The 19,280-nt window shown below is 31.9% G+C and overlaps 1 protein-coding gene and 1 long non-coding RNA gene across 6 annotated transcripts in view; one reads left to right on the top strand and one right to left on the bottom strand.

Moving 5' to 3' along the window:
- The window catches only part of EcR (Ecdysone receptor), a 431,050-nt gene that overhangs the window by 234,675 nt on the left and 177,095 nt on the right, over positions 1–19,280 (bottom strand). The window lies entirely within an intron of this gene.
- On the top strand, positions 6,307–12,931 carry LOC148236590 (uncharacterized). Its single transcript, XR_015808968.1, has 2 exons — positions 6,307–9,393; positions 10,607–12,931. It is a non-coding gene; the product is annotated as an uncharacterized LOC148236590 (long non-coding RNA).

Here is a 19,280-nt window from a genome sequence, read left to right as displayed (position 1 = left end):
TCAGTTATATATGTTACAGTGGAAATGAATTACAGAGAAGATATATTTTCACTGACTTTTTAGTGAAATCAGATACGAATACATTTTTATCGGTATTGAAATTACATGCTGCTCTGAACTGATTCACACCTAACATAAACTAATTAACCAAACCCAACTTCGAATCCAATTCTAACAATGTGATGGTTACAATTTTATTATTCTCTGATCATGGGAAAATACGCGGAGCAGATTATTCGTTTGATTCATGATACCATTATACAATTAAATCATGGTGCAAACCTAAAATAGATGAGCACCATTCCACATATTTTTTTCAGATCCTCATAGCTATCGTCAAAAACATGTTTAGCAAGCTCGTTGAGAAGCTGGATGGCTCATGTAAGAAGAGCGCTGACGTCCTGGACGCGACGGGTAAGAATAAGGGACGCGATCGCGACTCTCTAAGCCACCTGTTTGAAACAATTTTGCTGGTTAAGTGAGTAAAATTATATTTATACTAATGAAATTGTTAATTCACTGTAGCATATATAATTTGAATAATAAAGGTTCAAATATTGAACTTTGATACACACCATTCGACATGTCTGCTTCATTGAATATTTTAATTATTAATAAATTCTTAAACGCATGGATTGTGATCAAGCGTGACACCTTCCATTGGTTCTCAAATAGAGAAGCTGGCATCGCGCGCCACCAGTTGAGCGCGGCTATGCCCCGTAGACTCGCAGGCAGACACCCTTATAATTCAGCTGCTGTGCGTGATGCGTCCCAATGTTGTGTCTGGCGGTATCGATTGTCCCAAACCAGACTCTCCCAGCCCAGCCCAGCGCAGCGCAGACCGGCCTCGGCCCACGCGCCCTCCCAGCCCAGGAGCATTTTTCGGCTACCGCCCAAATAGGCTGGCGTCTGGGATAACACGGCGGCAGTGGCGGTAATTATAGAAGATGGCAAAGTAAAAACAGAACCTGGAAAAGCGCAAAAGTTGAGACTATATAATTACACTACGTTGCGTCCATTATGGTGTTTGATTACGTCTCGGCAGCCTTTTATTTATATTACTCGGTGAAGTTCTAGGTAAGGCTTCTTAGCGGATAATTGAACAATGACCTTATTTTTCCCATTACTATTTTCGATCGGAGAATAAAGGAATAAGCCCACGTTAGTTTGGGGTAAAGTTACATAAGTTCATAGTAGCCCATATATATTGTATGATATAATAGAATCAGTGTTTCAAATTCAAAATTCATTAAAGTCAAGTAAGTTCACATATGGATATTCGCAATAGAGTATATCTACAACACATAGCCCTAATTATAATTTGCAGCAATTAGGTTTTCGCGGAAAGCACTCAACCATTCACTAACTCAACGGGCTTATAATAAGCTCGCAGATGTGTGGCACGACTTAAATACAAAGTTGTTTAATATAAAGACCATGATTATTATCTTCACACTAAATGCTCATATCTAAAGACTTGAAGAATAATGAAATTGATGCCGCTAAGCTTTTCAAAGAGTCCTGCAGGTAAGTTTTCTTTATTTTATATATTAATGAGTCTTAAATCATGTAATCAAGATCACACTTACATATAAGAATAACAAAAATATTTCAATTATTATAATATGTTTATATATTGTTCAATAATCAATAATTATATAGATATGCATTTATAGACTAGTAATAGAGCGGCTATTAGTCGCTTCAAAATTGAAACGCTCTACGTTAAATTTGTTACTATTACACGTAAACAAAGCAAAAATATGTATTTATAATGAATAAAAATAAAAATTGATTTTGCTCGATTGATTTCCGAGCCTGAATTATTGAATTATTTTGTTTAAATTGGAGGCCCTGGCGACCAATGAAAAATTATCATTAAAATATAAAACAATATGACTGGCAGCAACGTGATATTTGTTTATTAAAATAACAGACAACTAAAGGGAAAAAATAAAGCTCGAATAAATCCCTTTTACTGGCGCATTCAAGAGGGACTACACAACAGTGATAATGCAAGCTATAATATTTAGATATAGATACAAATGTTGATTTCAAGAAAGCGGGTATTCAGATACCGAAAAGGTGCTACAACACAATCAATGACATAATTAATCTCATTGAAACAAATATTCAAGAAGTCATTTAGGTAGAATGAAATATTTTTCTGTGGCATATTTTTAAGAGGATGATGCTATTTATTATTATTATTATTATTAATTATTAACCCGGTTGCGAAACCAACTTTTAAATAATATTATATGTTTTGCTTAATTTATATTTACGTATATTGGAAACCTTTTTTATATGTATACTATACCATAGAATGTTTAGTTTTATTATTAGGTAAATTTATTTTCAAAATATTTGAAAATATTACGTGGCTTGTCCACAGAACTACATTATCCACTAGTTAAACACTTAGTAACGCGGGAACGGTCAAAAATGTGCTTGAACGTGAGCGTGCAAAATTTCAACAGTAGCGGAGAAATTGCAATTTGGTAATAAGCAACCACTATATATTAATGTTTAACAACTTAACCAACAAGTCAACAACAATAAAGGTATGCAGTGTAGTGTATATTTTCATTAAATTTAGACTTGACAATATAGCGTAGAACTACACAATGATTAAAATATATAATTTCAACAAATAAATAGTAAAACTAGATTTTTTTAAAGCAGAATGAATAAAAAAAATTATAACCCAAAAGTTGAGGTTACGGCATTCGTACACTCACTAGCTGCGGTACCTCACGCTAGCAGGGGACCGACAGTTAGTTACATATTAAAGTTTTTTACATTTCCTTATCTCAACTATGGATATCGTGATGAATAATTTAACTAAAATCATACATAATTTACATTAATAATAATAATTAGGAATTATAAGACTAAACTTTTAAAAGCAAAGTCTAGAAGATTGATAAAAATACTGAGACTACTCGATATAAGTAAGAAATACACATAGGACAAGTCTAAACAAAAAAGTATGACAAAGCTCAATATACTATAAGCAGATCTTCATATCCTTGTAAGGGGTTATAGACCTGCATTATATTATCATAATTAATGTTGTATTTATGGATTTTTATTAAACCATAACTCAATGTCGCATAAACGTTCTAATAATATATCGCAAGCGATTTAACGATCGCAATCCGCGATATGAGATATATTTTTCACATTGTACCTACCACGCACGCGTTGCATTATAGTGCACATGCGGACTATGGCTGGTATATTTACGGTCGTTTGTAAACATATACGAGTTTTCGTGTGCAGAGTTAACGACGGACATGCTAGTAGACTAGACGTATGAAATATAAAATAATAAAACATAAATGGTGCGAGATGGTGTTCGTGATAGCGGCAAGAATAGCGTGATACATGTATGTGTATAAAAATATATAGCCTAAAAAAATCTGCATTACCATAAATAGTGTAAATCGCTATTATTATAGGCGTATGAAAATTGTACGTTTAATATATATTTTTGTAATATTATTTATATATATACGATTTTCTAATAATTTATTTTCGGCGTTTCGCCGGTAATAATATTCAGCATTTTCAGGAGAATAACTTTTGTGCACATTGTTTATGATTGTATAAAACGAATATAAATTATATTTTAAACATTTATTAACGATATATATCAGGACGTTTATAATAATATTTTAATATTTGAACTGTTTTAAATTAACACTTACATGAATTATTTCAAACAAAAGTCAGATCTAAGTTATAAAAAAAGTATCAAAAATAGCCAAAAATATATTTATAATATATAGAAATATATATGTTTTGGCTAAAGTTGGTATATACGTATAATATTATAACAGTAAAATATTTCGATTTTTTGGATTATTAAAGATATGGCACCAGTGAAGACTTAATCATATAGATTTTAACAACCAACCATAATTTAGGTCAAACGAGCGAATGCAGAAGTTCTATTTTCATTCCTCTCGCGGAGCGAATCAAGTAAAATTAAGTGAATATTTACCTACATGTGAATTATGTTTTCATTTAAATTTGAATGGATAAAAAATATTCTCGCTATACGGCCAGATAAACAGCATTTAAAAATGATAAATTATTAGTAAAATATAAAAAGTGTCATAATTCATAATCTTCAGGAGCAATTTAAATTAAGCATTTACAATTTTATATATTAAAATATTTGTATTTTAATTTCTTTGCATTAAATGACAGTATAAAATATTAGTGATTCTGTATTATTTTTAAAAATCCTTATAAATTCAAGATTGTATGTAAAATTGAAGTGTACATATAATCAAAAAGTTTTATAACTGAGCTTCATTTCAAATTGTTATTAAAGCTACAGATTCGCAGAAATACTAAAGTGATGCCAGCTGAAGTAATTAAGTTTTTAACAAACTTTATTAATATTTTTCATGTTATGGTATTAGGTAAAAAAAAAAAAATTTTCTCTACAGAAAGTTTGAAGAAAATAGTACAAAATACTACATTACTAATTTCTATATGAACGTATATATTAGAAAATCTGTAAAATTTAAGAAACTCCCTAGAAGATTTTATGTCAAAAATCAATTTTTATGCTAAAAGTGTGATAATATATATCAAAGGCACTAAGACGCTAAAATAATTATTAACTTTTGATTGCTGTATGTTGACGGGTGGTAATTATATACAGATCAAGCCGCTGTAGTAGTAGTTAATTACATGTTTTATACTGAATAATATAAGAGACAGGCAGGCGAGGCACCGCTGGTCGTTAATCTTTGATCCACTAAATAAATATATGTTGATCTCACCGCTGCCACATTAGTGTTGCCAAAGAGCCGCCTAGTTTGTGGCAAAATAAATCTTTCCGACACAGTACTCCCTCCCTAGCAATTTATAATTGCGAAATTCAACTAGAAATAAAGACATAGGCACTAGAAAATGAGTAATTTATTCTTAATTTAATTTAAATAACTCATTATTAGAGAATTTCTAATACCTAATATGTACGACTTAGCTCGATTTTAATTCATCATCACGATATTCATCCGTGTAATTGGGAAAATCTAGGTAAACATTATCTGTGATGATCGATTGAAATTAAAATTATATAATAATCACTAACTCCGATTTCCCAGACACGATAGGAATTTATTTAAAAACACTAAGGTCTATATGAGATTCGAACACAGGTCTTTTACGTCAATAGTCAGAATCATTGACCTAAAAAAATTCAAATAAATATTAAAGAACGAATAAATAAAAGTAATTTAACATTCGGATTTTTGTTTTAACATCCGGATTTAGCAGTTTGGTTGTCGAAATCCGATATATATATCTTGTTACTTTATATAAGTTATTATTGAAAAAAATGTAAAATATTTGCTTTAAAAGCAAATATATTTTTTTACGATTTAATATTTAGATAGTGACCATAAGACTCATCAACCAAAATATTTAGGTTTTTTTCCTGTTCGATGTTCCTACAGAGAATTAATTTCAACGGTCAAAGACCTGATTGTGTGATTTTTTTCTTTAGACAGTGATACATGAATTACCGTGAAAAATTCTAATAAAAAAACATGACGATTACAAAAAAGAGAAATGCAAAATATTTACGTCGACAATAATAGATTAAGATAAAATACATATACATTTTTTTATATATGTAAATAAAAAGAGTAATCTTGTTTTGCTTATTTATATTATATATGTATATAACATTAAATCACATAAATCTAATCTAATCAAAAATGAGCATCGATTCCCGCGATTCCAAAATAAGCCAACAATCAGACTGTCTAATTTATAGTTAATTATTATTAGTTACTCTAGTATTCTCGAGCTCTAATTTTATTAAGTGGGTCTGAATTTTAAGGTTTAGCAATATTTTTAAATATTGAATAAACTACATTCCTCACAAGTTTGACCATAGCTGGTACTTGGTCTCAAAAATTATTATGTAAGACGCATCAAAAGTCTGGAAAGGGTCACATTGTGCATTCACTTTTTAACCGGAGTTGAGATTCGCCAGATAGCGGTATCGAAAAGAAAATTTCCGTGGAAAAGTTTCACGAGGTTCGCATATTGATTCGTCTGTGGGTCGTTTTTGTCCGAAATTCTTACCATATAAAGTAAGACTCCATATACGTTCCGATTTTAGATTCAAATTGTTCTCCTATCGATTTTTGGGGTGTAATTACCCCGACTGCGGCAAACGACCGGTCATTCGTACACAAAACAAAATTATACTTGACCGACCTTCACCGGGCTCTGTGTTCGTTTTCGTAGAATAGGTTCTATCGAATGCGTGTGTTTTTTTCTGTTGTATTATTTTGTAACTTGATAGACCGTTTCGTTATGCAAGAAATACCGTTTTGCGGCCCGTCTAATGTAGTCGCTTTATAAGGCGCAGGATTCGCATCCTGTTACGGGCCACGTTTCGCATTCCTTCTAAGCTCGTGCCTGACTTGAATCCCAAACGTCTGTCTTCATTGTCTCTCTGAGCTCTTTGTCTCTCCTTTTCTGAGTTTATTTCATGCGCATATTTTTATCAATGATTTTTTTCCCCGCTTGAGTTATAAATAAATATATTTCATAACTGTTAATCATACACATTCCCCTTCAATGGATCTAAAAATAACATTTATAATAATTATTGATAATCCCAGTAAAACTAAATATATATTCATCAACTAAAACAGCACAATTTCCATCGATATATTGAGTGCATTTCAGGAAAATTACACTCTCCCGTGACCCAAATAGAGGTAATTCGTAGAGCATGTATTACATATAATATATATAATAGAAGTATTATGCATGGTGTACCATTCGAAAAGTCGTTGACACAATCAATAATGAAACGTTATTTCGGTCAATTTCTCAGTACTGAAAATAGTAGTAAGACACACATTTATAGATATAATGTGTTTTATTGATGTAATGAGTTATCATTTTTGGCTTCACATATAAAATATAAAGAGCTATTATATTTATTACGAGACCTAAACATTCACCAGTTTTAATATTATGTTATGTAGTATTGTGCAAAATATAAAAAATAGGTTACCATTTAAATCCAGAAGGGATTAGCTGAAAGCAAACCCAACGCCCGTTTAGCCTTTACATATACAAATTCTATCGATAAGCACGGATGAAATAAACAAATATAATTACACCCCAAAATTGTCGTAATTTGCTACTGGCAATGAAATCTCAACTTGAAATTTGCTTTCATCAGCACTTCCATTCAAAATTAACTTCCGAAACGATTTCAACCAGTTACCCTCGAGTGAAGAGTGCAGCCGCTTCTCTCTTCACGTCGAACCTGATCTAGCTACGATGTCTAAAATTCAGAGCTTTACTCGATCTTTAGACGACCGGATTCTACAAGCGCAGACAAGTTTACGAAAACTTCACGTATTTATACAATATGTAAGTAAAATATAGCTAAATATTTCTGATCATCACGGCTACATACATATGTATATCTTTAGATTATGATTTTAGAATTTAATTAATAGAAATATGAACATTCCATCGTTAAAATTTTCGATTAGTTTCTATAATAATAATCAAGTCGATGTTATAATCGACTTCATATGATACGGTTACAAATCAGCTCGTTATTGTAATCGTCACATTACGCAAAACGCAAATACGAAACAAACGACTATTTTATTGCATTCTATACTTTGAGAGTCAGCTTTTAAACACTAAAATAGCCAAACATAAATACGTGCATCCAGATGGACAGAAGAGCAATACCGACGCGCTGCATTTTTACCTCAAAGCAAACAGAACGGATTTATTTCAGTCGTTCGAAGAATGTCAAACGCATGAAAATTTTGGCTACCAAAACGAACAAAAAATTCTAAGAGGAGCTTAGAGAATTTACGACATCGCATAAAACGCATCGGCTTTGATCTAATGGAGACGAGCCAAAGACCAATTCCGTTAATTGCGTCCATTTTCAGACGTTAGAGTAGATGTCTTATGTATACAAACGGAACTGAGGACGACGAGTACATATAATAGAATAGGCGGTGAAAGCAGAGTAATATAGGTCAGGCGTGAGAGCCTCTCCCGCGGGGCTCTGATCGATATTTCTAGAATCTGAGTTGCGGGGGCAGGTGCAGAATCGTCGACTTCACCCATATCTATGAGCTTTTATGAGCAATAACTCAAACGCTAAATAATTAAGTTGCAACTTGAGGGTCTGCTTATTCTATTATCGATTGATTTGTAACGAGTAACATTTCATTTATTTTATATAATTGTTTGTTGATACATAACATAATATTGAAAGCTTTCCAATGATGTGATGTAATAACATTACAAAAATAAATTTCATAGAAACACAAATTAATTGTACAGCTACATAATTGTTCAATTCAATTCACACATCCATCCATCGCACACGCACCATTTAAGGGTCGGTCGATAAGAAAAACAACTAACCTAACACCACCGCAGTTGAGCCACTCGAGCCTTTAATTAATTGCTTTCAAAATTTAGTTTTATGTTTAAGAAAAATAGGGGTCTCTCCAGATGCTATGGGGGTATTGAACCAATGCGATGTCTTATTACCCAGCGGGACTATAAAACGAGGGCGCTGGCTGAAGGGTGGTGGTGGATATACGTTGAGGCTGCACCGACCTACCCGTGACCTTTGACCCCGGCCGCCAGAGCCTGAAGGCTGTGACCTAGATGAGGGGTCGCGAGGCGCATGCGGCCGACCTCAACGCGAACTGGGCCGCGTTTCGGACCCCAAAACATTCGCTTTTACGACACCGAGCATCGATTTCGTTGTCACCAGATTTAATATGGATTCTATTGTGCCGCCTGACAAAATGGATGCACGAAAATGATAAAGTGATTGACGTGGATACGTTTCTACGAAGGGAATTATTTTTGACATTAACAAATTGTTACGCGTTAATAGAAAGTCGTCGAACTTTCACGCAACACTTCGCTTCAAAAGTAGCGCATCATATTCATCGAACGTTATGAATATTTTCAAAATAGATTATTATTTATTCATGTGAATTTACCGCTATAACATAGCAGGCGTTAATAATGTATAGCAATTTTCGACACCTGTTATTTTAATTAGAAATTATTTTATTATAAATATAATAAAAAAGCTTTCTTGAACCTAATTATATCGATCACAAATTTGGCTTCTGACTTTGTGACAAAATGTAAACGAGAAGAGCATTGTCACATTAAACTACTGTCCTTGTGATGAAGCAGAGGTAAGGCGAATTAGGAATTGAAACAGTTTGATTGTTTACAGGGCCGCTGAGAGCGAACCCGGGCCCTGGTAAAACAGCAAATGAACGTTTCGCAACTGTCAAATTGAGTTGAGATTTTAGAGCAGCATATTAGCGCCTATCAGTTATTTATTATTTTATTAATTTATTTAGCTTAATAGCTAATCTTTACATCTAACAAATTTAGTAAACATATATAAAATATATAAAAAATACATAACAGAAAGAAAAAATATACAATAATAAAGACTTAATATTATAATATTTTATTTCTATATGTACGAAGGTGTTTTTTTATTCCATTTATAAAACCCGTTATATTTTTGCTGTTTCGGATTTCTCTTGGAAGACTATTATATAAATTAAAACCTCCGTACATAATTCCCCTAGCCGTACTCGTTTTCTTATACTTAATTATCTTTAAATTTTCTCTATTTCTAGTATTATATTTATGTACATCTTTATTTCTTATTAAATACTTATTAAAATAGTGTGGTAACATATTATTTTCTAACTTATATATAAATACTAAAACATTCATACTCAATATTTCTTGAACATTCAACCATTCTAATCTATCAATCATACTTTTACAATTAGTTAATCTATTTTTATTTAAGATTACTCTCATTGCCCTATTTTGTAATTTTTGCAACATTTGTTTATCTAATTTATTCAACATATTTAATAGTGTTGCACAATAATTAAAATGGGGCAATATTATACTATTGTAAATTATTTTTTTTGTATTTATACTTAATATATTTCTTAATCTAGATAATAAACCTATTTTTCTACTAATTTTTTTTAATATGTAATTACAATGTTCTTTAAAGTTTAATTTTGTATCAACAATTACTCCTAAATATTTTATATTATCCACTATTTCTATATTAGAGTTATTTATTACTATTTTGGTACTATCATCTAACACATTTTTATAATTAATAAACATACATTTAGTTTTATTCTCATTTAATTTAAGTACATTATTCTTTAACCATATCTCTAACACACCTAATTCATCATTCAAATTACTCACAACTTCTTCAATGTTATCACCCATGCAATAGATCAATGTGTCATCCGCAAATAGATGAACTTTACATTTTCTTACGTTATTAACTATATCATTCATATATAAAACAAACAACAATGGTCCCAATTTAGACCCTTGTGGTACTCCATAATACACTAACCTCTCTTCAGAACATACATTATTTATCTTAACTTTTTGTTTTCTTTTATATAAGTAATTATTAAACCATCTCAAAACTATATCACTTATACCTATACTCTCCAATTTCTTCAACATTATTTCTCTGTCTATTGTTAAGTTATATTTTTATTTTCGCTAGTAGAAATATATCTAATGGTGAAAATGTTTTTGGACTTATCTAGTGAAAATATATCTTTACCAAAAAATACACATTTATACATCGAATATAAATAAATAATGATAAGTATGTGATTATATATACTACATACAGAAAAGTTGAAATCATATAATTTTACCAGCAACTGGCATATAATTTATATTTTCACCGCTAAAAACATATATCTACTGATGAAAATATATTCCGATAGGATTTTACTGAAATGACATATTTTTTAAAATATTTCCATGATAGATTCGAGACTGTTTTTTCTAGATTTTATTTTAGGAATAAGCAATTGAAACTTACATTCATTGAATATTTTTTCTCATATCTAATTTTTTTAAACGTTCAAAAAACAATAAAGTCAACAATAATTTGCAAACAAATTTTAACACTATCTTTGAATAATAATGTTTATTGTGAAAGTACTACCTAGAACGTGGGTGCTTTTGAAGGCAATTGTATAATATGTATAAAAATGGGCTAAAGGAACTTATATACCTGAAATACATCAGTATAAAGGTACATCTCAAACAACTAGTTTAGTTCAGATTCATTATTTGAGGTCGGTTTTTACTTTTTTTAAGAATATATTATTGCTAAGATTTTTCCAGTGTTGTTTCGTGTAAGATTATTACACACAACCCACGTATCATTGCCCTATTATTACAAAGCGAACCAAGAATGGATCTTGATTTTGTCTGGCGAGCAACGATCTATACGTATTTAGTCTACCCATAAATTATTTTGTAACAAATTATGCGAAACCTTAATACTAAGCTTTTGAAACCATCCTCAGTTTATGGAGATGTCTTATAACAATTGATTGATCAATATTTAATATTTCTGTAAATTATCTTAAGTTAAGTTTGTGATTATTCATCCATCATAGCCTTAATACGCGATTTACCACATGTTCAACATATATTAAAAGTATGTTTTGAACCGCTGTAGTTGAATTACTATTAATATTTATCACGACCGAACACAAAACCAAACTGGATTTTAGTCGGGTAGTGAATGTCTCTTTTATGATGACAAGAAACTGCTGCGATAATTTGACACTGTCTTCGAAAATATACACACATATAAATGATTACAGAAAGTTAATCGGCAACCATTAGACTAAAGTGAATGTATTAAGCGCACGTGGAAGCCGCGACAGCGAGTCGCCGGCAACTGCGAAAACATGCGCGACGCGTTAGAAAGGATTAAAAACAATGTTAATATGGTTAAAATGAAGTAAGTGTAAGCATATGATGTTTTAAATATATTTTTCTAATAACGGACAAATGGATTACTCCTTAGTTTGAATGCGCAGCCATCTTCCAGATACCATTAATCTTCCTCAAGCGCCAATTGAGCTTGTTCTCTCTGCGCTTCCACACAATCGGTAAAAGTCAACCCTGTCCAATGCAGCACAGCGATTGTCCGAGCGAGAACGTAACATATCGACGCTCCCGGCGTACAACTACAACAATACATCACGCTTAATTCCTGCTTTCGTCCCATTCAAACTGACGTATGCGCCCCCAGAGATGGCGCGAGGGTGAGCCGGTGGTAATTGGCGTCGCGACGCCAGCGATCCGGACGCGTCCTGGAATCCCGTAAGCTGCTAGATTTGTGGCTTTCGTTTATCGGCAACTTCTCCTTCTACACGGCAACCAACACTTCCATTATAAATCCCGATTGGATGCTTTTTTATTTTTATTTTGAGACACGTGCATGAATCGTGAAAAATAACTGTATCGGCCACACTTACCGGTCACATTGGAAAAGATAGAACACGCATTTGTCATGTTTATGAAACGATTTATAATAATGATATAAAATAGAACACAATACATAGCTTGACCAATATCAAGTTGTAAGAAATATAACGGTATGATATTAAAATCAATACATTCGAAACTATTTGAGATTCGTTTTTATGTAGCGCCGTGTCTCTGGCGAATGTTATGGAATAGCGAGGGGAGTAAGGATGCTCCGTGAATAATACGACCGTACGATCATGTAGTTCTAGCGTCTGATTGATGCTTTATTCATTGAATTATTCCGTATTTATATTAAAAGCGTAATGACATGATCCGGTACACATGTATAATTTGATTATTGTGTTGAACGTCTATGTAATGTGTTATAGTGACAACAATTTTCGTGACAACTATATACGTAAAATTCAATTCAAAATCACAAACGTTTCAAACCAGACAGTTCAAGTTAATTTCAAAAAAATATTTTTTTTTAATTTTCAATGAATATTTTTTCACTTTAGAACAAGAGTCGTTTAACTTATTTTATTTTCTTACTCTTAAAATTTTCTACAGACCCTTTTTGAGCTATTTTATGAAAGTTCGCGATCAGTAATATAAGGTATCATCATATGGATGAGATGAAAACGTGAAGTATGCATTATGAATGCACCTGAAATATTACAAGCTTTCTTATAATACAGCCGACCGCAGCTGTCACTTACGAGAGTCTAGGTAGGAGGTCGAGCCTAGCCTCAATCCACACAGTGTACTAAAGCGAAACCCAACTAGGTAAAAGTCGTAGTTGACAAAACTCATCAGCTATATGCAACTACCAAAAAAGGCTAGCTGTCCAAGGCCAAAGTAAGCTTTCTTATCTAAGTTAGTATTCTGTAAGAAGATAGAAAGGCCAACATTATGGCAAACTTCGAAATGTTTTTAGAAATGCTTGATCAAGAGTTAAAAATAAAATTCTCTAATATTATTGATATTTGTGAAATATCTTTTAACATAAAAAAATACAGAACTCATTTAAAAGTAATGTTTTCAGTTAGATAAAATCTAAACCATGGATTTGTAATCTCAAACAGCAATAAACTCATTTATAAGGTGAGAATTTTTGGACAAAAACTTAAAACAATCGGAGTTTAACTCAGACTCTTGAATAATTATAATGTTTACTAAGAGTGGCATATCCTCGTCTTACAAAGCGAGCTATGAAAGTTTTAATTGCGTTTTCAACAATGTATCTATGCAAATCAGGATTTTCTACATTATTCCACAAACAAAATTAAATATGAAAGATGTGCATCATGACATGCTTGATACCTTATACTACACAAATGTTAAGAATTCAAGATAAACAATAGAGCATTACTTTTAAAATAAATGTAACTATATAAGATACATTTATTCATTTTAGTAAATTGACATCAATATGTTTCCTATGTACTTTACCTTATTTCAGAGGTGATTCGTTGCTTAGAGAAAAAAATAGAGAAAAAAATGATTAAAAACACTGCTTTAGAAGTACAGTGGTACATCAACTTTATAATTTAATTCCTTTCCGAAATTTCGAAAAGGTTCGTATCTCGAAACACAAGTTCCTATTACTTCTAATTAATTACATAAAAACCGAAATAGACGCACAAAAAATCAAATATGTACGTGAAACGTGCGTCACACAAACCATTCTTTGCGTCGTATTTCAACAACAAACAGATTAAGTAGTTTCGGAATAAATAAAATTTGGCATAGTTGGGATGGCGCGGTTCGTGTCTCGAATCTAGGTTCGTATGTAGAACCCAAACTGAGATTTCGTATCTCGAAAAAGTTGCCACTGTAATATAGTATTCTGAGAGCAAAATATAATTTCTTAGATCACAATTTTAATTCTAAGACCAGACATGTTCATATTTGTGGAACGAAAGCAGGGCAAAAGGATAGGTAGGTAAAGATCTCTTTTACCATATTTGTCAGGTAACTGCATTATTATACAATTTGTGTCAATGGATCGAAATTCAGTTAAAGAAACTTCTGACACGTTCGATCTACAAGCAATGTATATGTAGTTAAAACACGCTGAGAGATTAAAGATAGACCAATAAGGTTCTGTCTATGGCTTGATATAATTTACACAACGATGATTCGGTAGCAACCACTCGTGTAGAACAAGTCGATAATATTATGTATTATATTTCTGACACATGTAGGCTTAAGCGATTGAAAATTTGGTCCGGGATTAAAAGCTATGGTAAACGAAAATAATATATCAGGTTGTTCCATAAGTCTTTGCGGATTAAATGAGTTAAAAATTAAAATGTGTACAACTTTTACCAAATTATTTATTATCCACGAGTTGATCAAAAATCTGATTCAAACAATAATGTATTTTTGGAAGCTATAAATTGTTTGTCGTTTTTTACATCCGTTTTTTTAAAAAAAATCCACCTACAAATTTTTGTAGGGATTTAATTTAATTTATTTTTTTATTAAATCTTCCGTTGTGACCTGACAGGCGTAGATATCAGATATAATGAATACCTACAAGCAAGTATTAACCACAAGACCGAAAGTTTGGGAATCGGTGACATCTATTTTAATTTTTATAAATCATTAAGTGTAAATATAACCAATATATGTCACTGCAGCTGGGGCCGGCTTTTTATAAATAAAAATTCGAGTGCCGCTGCCGGGGCTCGAGCCCGCAACCTCTGAGTTACTAGTCTGAGACGTTACGGACTACGCTATTCTATTTTTAAATAGATTATAGTCGTTTAAACCAATATCTGACGAATATGGTGGGTGAGAAATGAGTTCCAAAGAAAATCCATTCTTCTTGGATATATGAGGGCAAGCGCTGTCTTCGCTAAAGCGCCTTCTTTAATTTATAAGGGAAGGTCTTTTTTATGGTCTGAGTCGCGTTTAAACGAATTAATCAAGCACACTATGTGTATGACGTAATCGTCTGCTTATAATCCGATAACTTATAATGAATTATGTCCTTTATAACCAACCAAATGCATAATATTATCTTATTGAGGTGTAATTCTGATCTCGGGGTTGGAATTGGGGTTGATTGGCATCCAACCACTGCCTTTTAATCGCGTGATTCTTTCTGTTCTAGAATCATTAATTATTAGTATATTAAGATTCGCTACCCATATTCTGTAAATAGCCACCTTTCCTATTTTTTAAATGACTGTGAACTGATATAGGCGACACGTTGAGTTTTTATGCTAGCTTCTATATCGTTAATCTCGGACCTGCTTTGATAGCAGCCCTAATACCCTCACTAGCAACCCGCTCATACATAGATTTTCAACCTCAAAATTAAGACCACATTTGACACATTCTAATTTTAATGCAGCTGAGTCACTAGCTTTAGAAATAAGTTAAAAGCTTTTGATATATATATGAAATATGTATTACTTCAATTGAAAAACGTATCAATAATTGTTTAACTAATACAGCGTTCAAAGTGTGTACGTAATTACGTTTGCTATATTGCTACTGAATTATTAACATATATAAATATGCAGACACGATAAACCAAATCCAACAGAATTTTGCATACATTTGTACGTTTAAATGAAAGCTATCACAACCGTTCTTGTATTTTAATTTAATTTAATTTAAGAGTGAAACCTACATAAATAATTCCGTCTACGGTTACAGTATCTCAATGAAACTTTGTGGAAAACACGATTCACGGAAAAGTTTCAAGGGAAACCTTTACAAAACATACTCATGCACGCATAACGTACAATACAAAATAACATACATCCACATGCGAGAAGAAACACGCTACTAGACACGCAATTGATTTATTGCGAGGCTCAATTGTCGTAATTAGCAATTTAGCAATGCAACATTTGTAAAATGGCAACATACCACATACGGTTGATTAAAATTAAAACTCAATACAATACAGTGTTATGGCTTTTCGTTTATTCTATGACATTAATCAAAATTAGCCTAGCGTCCCATTAGACCTCTATTAAATTAATTAAAAGGCACATAATTAAAAAAGATAGTATAACAACCCCGTCTGGCTTTTAACAAATTGCAGTTATAATGTCGCACGGGGTCCGTAGCCTGTTGCGACCTTTTGAAGTATTTTTTTTACTTTATTATTAATTCGGAAAACGAAAAAAGATATATAACCATCAAATTAATCTAAGAGATAAAATTTAATAAAACTGAAACGGTTCGGCAGCGGTATTGCGATATGAATTATTTATGATATAGATTTAACTACTCTTTCCAGTATGCATACATATTAATATTGTGCGTGTAATTGCTATATTAATATATTTCACGGATAAAAAATCGTTTTGCAACTTAATGGGTCGTAAACGAAGTGGTAAGTTGAGAAAATTTATCATACATATTTTGTTATAGCTCTTTAATAGCAGCGATAAATATTTTAATAATACATATACTAGTAAGTATACATATTTCAAGAAAAGGCTTTGCTCGTGAAGGTGTATGCATTTAATAAATTTACATTAAATCTAATCGAATTTATGTGCATGTGTCAGTGACGGTGCAGCGTTTCTCCTATTAATTCACCAAAATATAATTTTAAGAAATATTTTATTAAGATTTACATATATATTAATAAATAGAATTTTAAGTAATTATCAGTTTTGCTTTTATCCATTCAGCGGTTTGAAGCTCTTGTAACATTTCGCGTATTTTTTTCCTGAAATCCGGTATTAATTAAAGCTACACATTCTAAACAAAAGTTTCTACGAAACTATGTGTCTTAAAGAAATGATTTGATGCTTATTGTAAAAAAATCAACTAGTAAATAGCAATGATTTCTTTTTACAATATCGTATTTCAAAACACTAAACATACATTGATACTTAAAATAAATTTTATTTAAAAAAAAACATTCTTAACAATTGGCTAAAATAAAGACCGACTGTCTATTTTTGGTAAATCAAGTGTATCTTATTTAGATTCACTATTGGATGTTTTTGGTTTATTAAAATATGGACTGTATTTCTGAGTCTGAGGAGCTTTAAAATAAACCAAAATAGAAATCTACTTTGTTTTATTTATCAGGTTTTATAGATTCAAAAAAATAGTTTGACTTAAAATACTGATCCAAAATATTCTGATGTTCTGCTTTGACAAGCGCCGTAAGGTGAATGCCAATTGAAAAATGAATGTATGATTTCTATCAAGATAATCATGTTTTGGATTCAGAAGAGGGGTAAATCACGTAGCTATTCGTTATCTCGTGACCATCCAGCAATTTGACCCCAAAGTCTCACATATACTTATAATTCATATAACTACATAAAATATAAGGTAACAAAAAAAATTGTGCTCGTTAGTTTTATTATATAACATACATATCACAGTTAATTTGAGCACATTGTCGGGACAGTCTCTTAATATATCATTTTTCACCCTTTCAAAATGTCTATTGCATTGAGTTTGTCTAATGATTTTAAGACTGTACATGCAGTCGGGGGAGGACCGTCCCGGGAGGCACTTGCTTGGGGACGGAATTTTCGCGATAAATGAATGCGCTTAAACATAGATATCAACTAATAGCTAAGTTGAATATGTGGAAACAGTCTAAAAATGCTGATTTTATGACCCGGCTGGTCATAAAATGCCATCCCTATAGATAAAAATATTTTTGGAGGGCTCGAAAATTTTGACAGTTTCTTAGAAACGGTAAAAGTCGAAGTTACACCAGATGTTCCCCGTTGTTTGTTCGAGCCGAGTACGTGCTTAAATAATGAAATGCTTGATAACCATTCATATAATTCAACAAACTTGTTTTCCACATTTTTTATATGCATATAATATATAAATGGTATGTAGCGAAGCTAAGGGGGGTCCAATGAAGACATGCATTAAGCTACAGATTTTATGGGGGTGGGGCAAAGTTAAGGATCGCCCAGGGCGGCCCAAATCCTAGCTACGCCATTACACCGCAATTACAGAAGATATGCTAAAAAAATAATATAGCTAAAAACAATTGCTATGAATCACTGCTATGCTCGGCATTCATAAATATCCTGTTATTTTCAACGAATAATTCCGCTGTTTAAAAAAATCAAAGGCAACGTGTCAATAACTCTTGGAAATCCCTAGAGTAAGCAAAGTTAAAATTCGTTTGAATTTACATCAATTGGGAAAAATCATGAGTAAATCTACATACATTAATAGATTTGACGACTTCCTTTCTCTTTACACGGTATACAAAGGCACTATTTAATAATTACTTTCAATAAAAAATAGATCTTCTGTAAGAACATTTGATAAGTAAATGATCCAATAATCCTTATTTAAAATTATGATTTGTGATGCAACCGGTATAATCCACTACGAGGTTAAACAAGTATAAATAATTAAGAACGCGTTACTTCAGAAACAAAATAAAGATTTATTCTTGCAAGATAATGTGAAGTCCATCGACTAGGCAGACATTATTAAAATGGACCATGAGAAAAACTTATTACGCGTTAAAAACGTCATAAACCAGTGCCATTCGTATTTACGACAAGGCGGCTATTTGATAGGCCTTTGTCCGACAAGTGCCATTGTGTTGAGCGAAGAACTTAAGAGATTGACTAGCTAAATTTATAACACTATTGTATTATTTTGTATTGGCAGCACATTGAAATGTGAAGTGTAAAAATCGCTAGTTAACGATCTCGTTGTTAGTTTGCAGAATCTCCAATATGTTCAAACTTTAACAATCACGAAAAACAAAAATGTTTAGTAAGACGGATAATATAAAATCGAATTATATCTCTCAATCCGCGAAAAGTGAGCAAGCATAAGGTGTATAAAAGCAAATACACAGCGCTTTAATATATATTTCCACTCGGAACTCGCTTCCCCAGCAA

Source organism: Plectrocnemia conspersa, unplaced genomic scaffold (assembly GCF_051122295.1).
Source record: "Plectrocnemia conspersa isolate PC_06_02 unplaced genomic scaffold, ASM5112229v1 ptg000003l, whole genome shotgun sequence".
Lineage (NCBI taxonomy): Eukaryota > Metazoa > Arthropoda > Insecta > Trichoptera > Polycentropodidae > Plectrocnemia > Plectrocnemia conspersa.
Note: the sequence above shows the minus strand (reverse complement) of the source record. Positions and strands in the feature narration are given on the sequence as shown.